Raw genomic sequence first — 10,322 nt, 5'->3', positions numbered from 1 at the left:
ATTCCTGACCCTGGAACTTCCACACGCCCCAGAGGCGGCCACAAGCAACCTCATGCAAAGAGTCATCTCAGCCCCCCTGGAGGATCAGGATGTCAAGGTTGGAGTTGCTCTAATATCTATTCAGTCAGTTCCTTTTGATTCTTTGTCTTCACCAAAGCGCCATTCCACTTGCATGAGACCAGATGGAAGTGATGTTTGGCATGTGAATTTTGGGGACCCACAACTGTTAGGAGGACAGAAGCTTCAGTGGTCATAGCCACAGGAAGGAAGCGGGGCTGCAAGGGGACCTCTCCCAGCTCACCCCACGAGTTAGAGAGGGAGCTGAGCCTAGAAAGTCCAGGGCTTCTAACCACCATCCTACTTCTCCTGGTGCCTGCTTAGTGGGAAGGCAGGTTGGAATGTAGGGTGGATGAATAAGCAGCCCCTCCTTCAGGGTGTGTATTTCTTTGCTGCTACGTTCGTATTTGGAAGAAGCATGTTCTCTAAGATGCCACCCTGAGTACTTAACAAGCATTTTTACCTTCGGTTGCTGTTGAGTGTCACTCAGAGCCCTGACCTTGAACGTAGCTACTGTCCTCAGAGTCAGGACCTGTGTGTTCTACCCCACCTCCCTCTGCCCCCGTTCCTCTAAACTCCAGCAGCTTCTGGTACAATGTCAGGGAATAGCACAGGTCGAAGGCGCTTCTTGAATGGCCTTTTAAACAATCCCATGTGACCATAAGGATATCATGTATATCATTATCATTTCGTTCTATCCAAAATGACTTAAAATGGACATTCTCATGTTAAGCGAACAGTTTGTTATGGGCTGAATAGTCCTAGACTTAAAATTCAGGGGGCCCACCTATTAGTGATTAGTAATGCTCATAATAATGGGACTATCAATCTGATGAAGCAGAATAAAAAAAGAGTGCAAGTAAGAATATCACACTATGCACCTCCTGGGGAGCACCTGCTGTGTGCTTTACTCCTTTTAATACCTCATACTCTTTGTTACCTCCGTGCAAGATAATGTATGATTCTTCCCATTATAACATAATGTCGTGTTACCACTTTTACAGGGGAAAAAGACAAAACATCGTGAAAGTATTTTCCACTCGGTTCCCCACTTGCCCTCTAGATGGCACCTTGATACCTCCTTTCCCCACACTTTAAACCATAGCGTCTGGACAGAATGCACTTAATTTATAATATATGTAAACAAATTCTATGTGTATATAATATCTGGAAACATTAAATCAAATCAGCCATTTCAATTCAAATTCACTTGACTTTGCAAATATAATCGTTGTAAATATTTAGTCCCCAGGCAGTAGCTTCTCCTTTAAACCACATGCTCCGGAGTTCCCCAGCTCTAGGGACTTCACTTTCCCTTAGTGACTGACTATGGGAGGCCCCAGCAGTGGGTGACCCTGGGTCCTGGTTACCAAGGTGTGCTCCCTAAGACCTGCAGGACCACAGAGGCAGAGCTTACCTGTCTTCCACCAGCCAACCCCGTTGTCACTTGCCATCTGGCTGAGTTGCATGGCTCAGCCATCTCGCTATGGTTTCCTTTAAGCTGTGGAAGCCCTTCCCACCTTTTTCCCCATCTAGGCACTCCTGCTTCTCCTCCACGCCTATGTTTCTCCCTGTATGAACAGACGCCCTCCTCTCTTGAGTGTCGCAAAGATCACGTTGCAATATTTAAAACAAGCAGAGAGCAAAAACTTTTGAATTCTGAAAGCTTGATGATAGAAAAAATAGACCTCCCCTCAAAACACACACACACACATCCTACATCTGGAAGTGGATAAACATACAATTAGTCCAAGATCCCATGAGTCAAGTTCCTCCAGGGGAGGGGGGGTCGCTCCTATGGGCTGTGTGTTTGCTTGGCCCCACAGCTCACAGACACTAGTGGGCTTGGGGCTGAAGCTTAGGCTATTTAGTGACTTTGGCAAAGAAATCCTCTTGGGGTAGAATATCCATCAGAATAGAGGTTTGTCCACTACATGTGAACAGAGAGAAATCCTCAGGTATGAATATTCCATGACTCGTGGATGGTGTTTAATAAGTTGGCCAGCCGGCTAGGGACTTGGAAAAAATATAAAAACTAGTGGGAAGGAAGTTCAGGGAAGTGGGAAGTGGGCATAAGTCGGAAAGGGCACACTGTGAAATCATCAGCGTTTCCATGTATGCCCACCAGAGGGTGCAGTCATTCTGTAAACAGAAGGCTAATTCTCGACTATAATAGACGATAACAGAATCTATAGTGGAGAAGTTTCTTGACGTTTTAAAATATCATTCCCTTCTCAGTCCTACCTTAGCCTGTCTTCAATTTGTAGGCCTCAAGATATCAAAAATTACTGGCGTCCCGTCTTAGCTTGTGCATCCTGTAACAAAATTGCAACCCTTACCAGCCAGAGATAGCTGAGTTCTCCAAGTTCTCTAACTTGTCCGAGTTCCTGCTGTGCACAGTCCCTGAAAAGTTTCAGGACCCCCACGAAGCTCTTTAGAAACTTCTGCCCCCCCCCCCCCCCCCAGCTATGCCTGGACATTGCAGGAATGGGCTGAAAGCGCCTCTGCCTGTTGACCGTTACACCATCCAACTAAAATCACCATCTGTGGAAGAAAAATAATAGATCCCTTCAGAAAGTGAGGCTGGAAGACGGCGCCTTGGGAGGAGAGGCCCGTTGGGCAGATATTTATTTGAGAGGTCCCATTAGAGGGAACTGAGGCCTTCTAAAGTCAGATTTTAATCAAACATAAGCCTTTAAGTTGTTTATCTAAGGAAGAAATTATATTCTCTGTTAGAAAACCGAGCAAATTTTACATGCAATTATTATTTCAGAGTGAATTTCTGCTCTAGAGGTCCCTCCTAAGGTTACCCCCAAGCAATAATCGCTAAAAAGCAGAGGACTCAAAGTTGTAACTACCAAAATACCCAAAAGACTCCTAGAGACTAACAAAATGCACTGTTGCCAATTATCCAGTTCATACAAGAATAATCATTACAATTGATTTTGAGGCCTGTAACTGTCATATTTTATTACTGAGACTAGGAGATGGGAAAGAAACTTTTAAAACACAATTGTTAATTATATAAATGAGACATGTTGAATGATGCTTCATTAGGAGAACTTATTAAAGTGCCATTATATTTCAGATATTTTAATTTTTTCTTTAAAAAGTCATGGGTGAATCCAAATATAACTAATTCATAAATTTTTAAATAATGTCAGCTTCAAAAAAAATTGGGGGTTGATGTACATCTAAAACTATGGTTATCTTGCTGTCAATGGATCAAATTATATAAAAGGATTTTAAAATATTTTATGTGTTTAAATGCTGAAAAGCTTTCTGTTCCTAACTAATGGAAACTTTGGGCCTATGTTCATGTTCAAATGATCAAGCATAACCGTTTAAACAGTCTTTTAAATATTTAGGAATTTCAATGGTATTTTCTGAGTGTAAATACAAGATATGCTGCTTGAAGAAACTTGTAAAATACATCAAAATGCAGAGATATACTAAGAATCACCTCCAAGATTCCTATGCACAGCCCACATTCTGACAATTTTTTCCTGTCATCTTTATATTTTCAGAACCCAAACATAGCTTAAAAGGGAGTAATGTCATATTTTAAAAATGGATGGAAAAAAATCCAACATGAAACGCAAGCACAAAGAATCCAGATTTTGGAGTTCCCATCATGGCGTGGCAGAAATGAATCTGACTAGGAACCGTGAGGTTGTGGGTTTGATCCCTGGCCTCTGCTCAGTGGGTTAAGGATCTGGCATTGCCTGGAGCTGTGGTGTAGGTCGGAGATGCAGCTCAGATCCCCGCTGCTGTGGCTGTGGTACAGGCCAACGGCTACAGCTCAGATTGGATCCTTATGTCACCGGTGGGGCCCTAAAAAAAAAAAAAAAAAAAGACAAAAAAGACAAAAAGACCAAAAAAAAAGAATCCAGATTTGGATAAAAAGTGAGAGAAACCATCTTGTCAGATGTAAATATCAGGTTCTTTTGGTAAATAGTCCCCATAATTAGAGGAAAGTTATTATAATACATCTGCTGTTCCCACTCGCCCCCTATAAGATGATTTGTGACAGAGAAAGTAAGTATTAAGCCAAATTTTGCCAAACATGCTGACTTCAGTCCAGTGAGACTGATGGAGACTGCAGACCTCCAGAAAAGTGAGATGATAAACTGGTGTTGTTTCCAGGCACTAAGTTTCCGGTGATCTGCTTAGAGCAGCAATTAGGAAACTAATTCAAATGATTTGAAGAACTTTCCTCCAGAAGGCGAGCAAGGCTTTTTTGCATAAGGCCAATGAACATGCAAATACAAGAACCTTTGTTTGGGGGATGGGGTGGGGGTGGGTAGGGGGCGGAGAAAAAAATCTGTTGCTGCTAAAATTCTCCCCTGAAGGCAGACAGGTGCTACCTTTGCCTTGGTTTCCCCTCTTGGAGTCTCCTCCAGGCCCCCCTCCCCTTGACCTGGACCTATGCCCTCCTCTCAATCCCTGGTCCAAGGCAGAAGTAAAAAGAAAGCAGCTCCGAATTTATTTAATTACCCTCTTAGCCTGTCTTTTCCTTTGCAATGCATTTTTACTCATGTTTTAGACCTAATATTACAAAGTGCTGAGCTGAAGGGAAAACAATAAGGAAGGAAAGCCAAACGCTTTTACCCGATCAGTATGACTCCTTAGCGAAAAAGGCGCTTTCTCAGGATCATCTCCTACTTTGTACTGCAGGCTGCCTGGCGTTCCTGCCTGGCGCAGACCTCTATCTAGAACTTACTGAATTGCATTGTAAGCAGAGGCTTGTGCCCACTACTCCTGGGCTCCTTATGCACAGGGATTGTGCCCTCTTCCACCCAGTGCTGCTTCAAACAGTGCTTGGTTAGACTGGGAGTTTGGGGTTAGTAGATGCAAACTATTATATTCAGAATGGATGAACAACAAGATCCTACTGCATAGCACAGGGAGCTATGTCCAATCCCCTGGGATAGACCATGATGGAAATGAATAATTTTTTTTAAATGTATATAAATGCATGACTGAGTCACTTTGCTGTATAGCAGGAATTGGGCACGACATTGTAAATCAACTATACATTAATATAAATAAATAAATAAAAAACAAACAAGCAAACAGACAAGCTCACAGTGTTTGGCTCCCAGTAAACACTTAATAGGTTTGTCTGGTATTGCATACAAGCTTGCATGCAAGAAAAAAGATCTGCGAATTCTAAAAACCAGAAGGGGCTCGGTGGTAATGAACCCGACTACTATCCATGAGGATGTGGGTTAGTTAGATCCCTGGCCTCGCCCAGTGGGTTAAGGATCCAGCTTTCCTGTGAGCTGTGGTGTAGGTTGCAGATGCTGCTCGGATCCGGCATTGCTATGGCTGTGGCCTAGGCTGGCGGCTATAGCTCTTATTTGATTCCTTAGCCTGGGAACCTCCATATGCCTCAGGTGCGGCCCTAAAAAGGTCAACGGCAACAAAAAAAATTTGCACGGAGATATTAGTGCAACTAAAACAATAAGAGCTTGATTATTTTGAAGTGTCCAGTGATGGATGGATGTATAATAAGTTTTTCTTAGTCTCATTTTAGCTTCCGTCTTCCCACCGCTTTGAGAACAAGGGAAAACAATGTCCCTTGAATTTCGATTAACTCCCTCCGTTTTGTGTATTAAGGTAGGCATATACATGTCCCAGGAATTAATGGGCAGAGAGAATTAGAAGAACCCTCAGCTGGCCCATAGGAAGCTAAACATCAGCAAGGCAGCCTGGTAAGATAAAATCACCTTTTTTTTTTTTGGTAAACTTCGATGGCCTTTGATTTCATGGCTTCTAGAAATTTATGAGGCACTCCATAGGTTAGACATCAGCACCAGCTTTAGGCCCTTTATTTTATCTCAGCCAATATTGCTTTAATTCCCTCCAGAGTGGCATTGCTCACTAGAAACTTTGGCAGAGATGGAAATATTTCCGGGGCAGCAATCGCTGGCCTCCCAAGGCTGTTGAACATGTGAAATGTGACTAATACAACAGAAGACCTGAGTTTTAATTAAGTTAAACTAAAATTGAAGTTGAAATAACCTTTTGTGTCCAGAGGGTACGAACTGAACAGCACAGCTCTAGAGATTAATGAGTATTAGGCTGTCCTCTCCATGTGTGCTAGCCTCCCTGGACTGCACATGTTTGCAGTGCAATGAACCGGGTCTTTTCTTTTTTCCTTTTTTGCCCATGCCTGTGGCAGGAGGAAATGCCCAGGCCAGGGATCCAACTCGAGCCACAGAAGCAACAATGACAAATCCTTAACCGTTAGGCCACCAGGAAACTCCATTGAACTCCAAGACCTGTCTTGCAAATTAAAACTATTTTGACCTGGAGTTAGCATGTGCCTAAATGTGTTTATTATAGCCAGGACTATAATAAGCATTCTATTATATGTGTATAATTGTATGTAAATGTATGCATATGAAAGTCAGCACCTGCTACCATAATAAAATATCCTAGACTGGGTGTCTCAAACAAAAGAAATTTACCCCTCATAGTTCCTGAGGTTGAGAAGGCCAAGATCAAGGTGTCAGCATGGTCGGGTCATGATGAGAGCCCTCTTCCAAGTCTGCAGATGGCCCGTTTCTTACTTCAGCCTCCCATGTTGGAGAGAGAGCAAGTCTGGTCTTGCTCCCTTTTTATAATGGCACTCATCCTCTCAGGGGGACCTTACTCTCATGACCTCATCTAAACCTGATTATCTCCCAAAGGCTCCATCTCCAAGCACCGGCTCACAATTCAGCCCACAGCAATACATACACACACACACACACACACACGCACACACCCTGTAAGTTTAACAGTGTCCTATAAAGTGTAACAGTGCTATAAAGTTCTAGTTTTTTTTCATGATCACTATTCCAATGCAGTAGCAATTTGATTTAAAGTCATCTAATAAACAATTCTTTAAAAAGAAAAACACGGAGTTCCCCTTGTGACTTGGTGGTAATGTACCCAACTAGTATCCATGAGGAGTCAGGTTGATCCATGGGCTCTATCAGTGGGTCAAATGACCCGATGTTGCTGTAGCTGTGGTGTAGGTTGAAGATGCACCTTAATTTGACCCCTAGCCTGGAAACTTCCATATGGCATGGGAGCGGCCCTAAAGAGAGACACACACACACACATACACACACACACACACACAGAAAGAAAGTTGCTCCTACTGCGCCAGTGCTCACTGGCTAAGCTGGCACTGAGAGAGCTCAGGGCAGAGCAGAAAGCTGTGCAGTGAGATCTGAGGGATCCAGAAACACTCCCCTCTGAAAATGCCTCCTTGCATGGGGGTTATGGAATGCAAGGTGGCTGATTAAAAATGTAAGTGATTTCTAGAGAGGATAATATAAAGGTCCATTTATCGTCTCCCAGAATCTCAAAACTCTCAAAACCATCTCTGTTCTCTCAAATGGATTTTTTTAATCTGCAAAAACTTTCTTTTAGAACAATGTTACATGGAAGCCTGTCATAAAACTGAAATGGATACAGAACTGAGAGGCAGGAACAGAAGCTCCAGCACCATGTGTCCCCGGAACAAAGGCTAAGAAACTCCCAGGACACTTTGGAAACTGATTTCAAACAAAGAATATTCAATACATGTAAGAAAAAAAACCCAGAAAGATCCCAGGGTTAAAGAACAGCAGGGCCTGGTGGTCCCTCTGCTATACCCAATGCACTGCAGGGAGTCAACCTACCATGTCATTCATCTGTGGAATAGATCTACATTTTCCATTGTATATAGATATATATATTCCATATATAATCTACAGATATTATATATAAGGTGGAATATTACTTAGTCATCAAAAAGAAAAAATCATGTAATTTGTGACAACATGGATGAACCTTGAAGGCATTATGCTAAGTGAAATAAATCAGACAGGGAAAGACAATTACCGAATGATCTCATTATATATGGAATCCCAAAAAAGCCACACTGATAGAAACAGAGAGCAGAATGGTGGTTTCCAGGGGCTGGGGGAAGTGGGGAGGTGTTGGTCTAAGTTTATAAACTTCTAGTTGTAGGCAGTAGAAGTTCTGGGGACCCAGTGGACAGCCTGGTGACTGCTGTTAAGAATGCTGTAGTCAGAGTTTCCTTTGTGGCACAACAGAAATCAATCTGATTCGTATCCACAAGGATATGTGTTCAATCCCTGGCCTTGGTCAGTGAGCCAGGGATCTGGCTTTACCGTGAGCTGTGATGTAGATCACAAACATGGCTTGGATTCTCTGTTGCTGTAGCTGTGGTGTAGGCCAGCAGCTGCAGCTCTGATTCAACCCTTATTCTGGAAACTTCCATATGCTGCAGGAGTGGGCCTAAAAAGCAAAAAAAAAAAAAAAAAAAAAAAGAATGCTATAGTCTATACTTGAAAGTTGCTAAGAGATTAGAGTTGGAGAAAACATCAGGGCTCATAAATTCAGCTACACTTTACAGATGCAGAATATGAGGCTCAAGAGATTAAATGATTTCCCTATGATCGCAAAGTCATAAAGTCGCATTTAAACTACACATGTAAACCTCAGTAAGGGGCTCGTACTTGCAGCCATGGTGATCGCCAGTGATGGAAATATTTTCACAATCCTAAAGACCACACACTTACATTAGTACAACGAGAACATTGTTCTTTCTTTTTGGAGCATCTCCGCAAAGTTCCATAATCATCCTTTTTTTCTGTGCAGACATTGCTCTCATTCGCTGTTTCTTCTACGTTACAGTAAATACGTAGTAAAAACATTTGCTTCGAAGTATTTGTTCAGCTGAGTATTTGTTTAATAGTAAAGATATTATGTAGTATTTGCTGAAGACAAAAGAACATTGATATGCTATATGTTACCTATCATGAAGCATAATAACAAAAATGAACATCTGTGAATTTCCCTCCTCCCCCAAATACCTTTAATCTACTTGGGTGAGGTTTCTTCATTTTATTGCTTTCTCTTTCCCCCCCTTAGAGAGTATTTAGCATTTATCTCGTTAAAAAATTTTAAAAATTAAAAAAAAAATACTTTAAAAAAATTTGTCACAAAATCAAAAAAAAAAAAAATTTGTTTTGCTTGTTTTTAAGTGACCTAAAAATTTTTCCCAGGCTGTATCCAATCTTCACAAAATTGTTCATTTCCTTCAATATTATACTTCCAAGATTTTTTCAAGTTGTTTCAAGTTCAACTAACAGGAGCTAAATCTGTTTACTGCCAAAGTATGTTCTACCATGTGAAACATCTCAATACACTTATTTATTCATTTTCTATCAGTGGATATTGGATTATTGACAATGATGCCATGACATTTTTGTGCTTGTCAGCTAGGCAGGCATTCAAATTTATGAGATACTGTCACATGCATTGTTATAAAAATTAATTATGTAAGTTGTTACAATAATTTAAACAATCAGATCTTTCTTTTTTCCCACCTAATGTTTACAAAATTGTGCTTCATTGAGATCTTAAGACATATTTCCTGACAAGTAAATGAAGTCATATATTTTGTGCTTATTTAGACTTTGGCTTCCTTATCTTCAGAATAACTCTTCACATCTCTTGCCTGTTATTCTCCTTGTTTGAGTTTTTTTTCTTTCTTTCTTTTCAACAGGCAGCAGTTTTAAACAGGTCTTTTCTCAGTTATTTGTGTTGTCACGTATCTTCTCCAAGTTTATGGGTTGTCTTTTTTATGCTCTTTATAAAGTCTTTTGATGCATTTTAAGTAAACAATTTAATATAATTCTAGTTACCAGTCAGAGTTCCTGTTGTGGCTCAGCAGGTTAAAAATCGAAATAGCATCCATGAGGATGCAGGTTCGATCCCTGGCCTCGTTCAGTGGGTTGAGAATCCGGCATTGCAATGAGCTTTGGTGTATGTCGCAGACCCAGCTCCAATCTGGCATTGCTGTGGCTGTGGCGTAGGCTGGCAGCTGCAGCTCTGATTTAACCCCTAGCCTTGGAACTTTCATATGCCACAAGAAAAAACAAATAAACAAAAATTCCAGTTACCACTCTTTCATGATTCGTAGTTTTAGGTCTTATTGAAAAACCTTCTTCACTATTAAGTTTATAAAATGATGTTGTAATTTTCTTCTAAAAGAGCTGTGTTTTTTTGCGTCACATTTTAAGTGTTCCATCCATCGGGAGCTTATTTAGAGATATGGTGGAAGGGATCCAGTTTCCCCACATGGATAACCAGTTGTCCCGGCGTCATTTTGAAAACTTGATCCTTTCTTCAGTTGTCTGCAATGCCACCACCACTTCCTTATTTCAGTTTTTCATGGATGTGTTGGTCTAGGTCTG

The sequence above is a fragment of the Sus scrofa genome, chromosome 17, assembly GCF_054392235.1.
Source record: "Sus scrofa isolate SSC_HxYL_T2T_F1_AM1 chromosome 17, Sscrofa_HxYL_maternal_Yorkshire_Landrace_v2.0, whole genome shotgun sequence".
Classification (NCBI taxonomy): domain Eukaryota; kingdom Metazoa; phylum Chordata; class Mammalia; order Artiodactyla; family Suidae; genus Sus; species Sus scrofa.
The sequence above is the reverse complement of the archived record's forward strand: the minus strand, read 5'-3'. Positions refer to the sequence as shown.